Genomic DNA, 985 nt, shown 5'->3' with positions numbered 1-985 from the left:
AAAAAAAAAAAATGGCTAGTTGACTACAACTGAGAGTGCTACCGACGCTTGTTTAGACATGCCTCTATTTTTGTTGGCCTCTCGCAAGGAGAAGCGATATGCGCTTAGGAGCGTAGCAGAACGTGTTGTTTAACGACAAGCCACCAGTTAGCTGCAAAACGGTAGAGCGGCTGCACATGTGCATGTGCGCTCGCGGAGAATGGCTTCCTGTTTGCACGTTTTCCTTTTTCTATGCATGTGTGGACATGTGCGCTTAGTTTAACGGACGAAATGCTACGCATTTTTTTTCTCACTTTGCGTGCCACTTTTGCTTTGCAACTCTTAGCATGGGTTCCAGCACGAATAGTACAATTTTTTGGAAAAGTTGTCCATTTTGAAGTGAACCCTTTTGTGAATTGTGTGCACATGTGTGGATAGCTGCCCCTCCGCGTGGACAGACCACAGGTAGGAGTGCGGCATTTGCGCTTACGTGTGCATGTATACAAAAGAATACACACAGAGTGGGAATCCCCGGCTTTTATTAGCTTTCCAGGAGGAACAAAATTGGAATATTGCCTTCGTCTGCCCTTTTGACAAATGGTGAACAAGTTGGGCAGCAAAAATGTCGTTCCGCCGCTTAACCATTTCATGAGAACGAAATTGTGAAGTGCTTGAAAGTTTCCGTTTTTTCCTGCATGTGGTGATGAGGAAAGCCACAACTGCGCGCAGATCGGGGGTAGGAGCCGCGTCCTTTTTGAAGCCCCTTCTAACTACTTTTGTCCCTTATGCGCATTAACAAGGGGATAAGCCTTCTCCTAGCTGATGTTCATAAAATGATTAGCGGCTGGACAGGAGGGAAAAATCCCATTCGTGTGGCTGCAAAGTGCACAAAATGATGTCACTACACTTAGAAGTCGCACCAGCGCGGGGTTCTCTCCACACCATTCCCCAAACATAAAGCTGAACGGTCCTTATTTCTCAGTTCACCCGAAAAGCATCACTTTAG

The sequence above is a fragment of the Plasmodium cynomolgi genome, chromosome 10 (genome assembly GCF_000321355.1).
Source record: "Plasmodium cynomolgi strain B DNA, chromosome 10, whole genome shotgun sequence".
NCBI classification, from domain to species: domain Eukaryota; phylum Apicomplexa; class Aconoidasida; order Haemosporida; family Plasmodiidae; genus Plasmodium; species Plasmodium cynomolgi.
Note: the sequence above shows the minus strand (reverse complement) of the source record.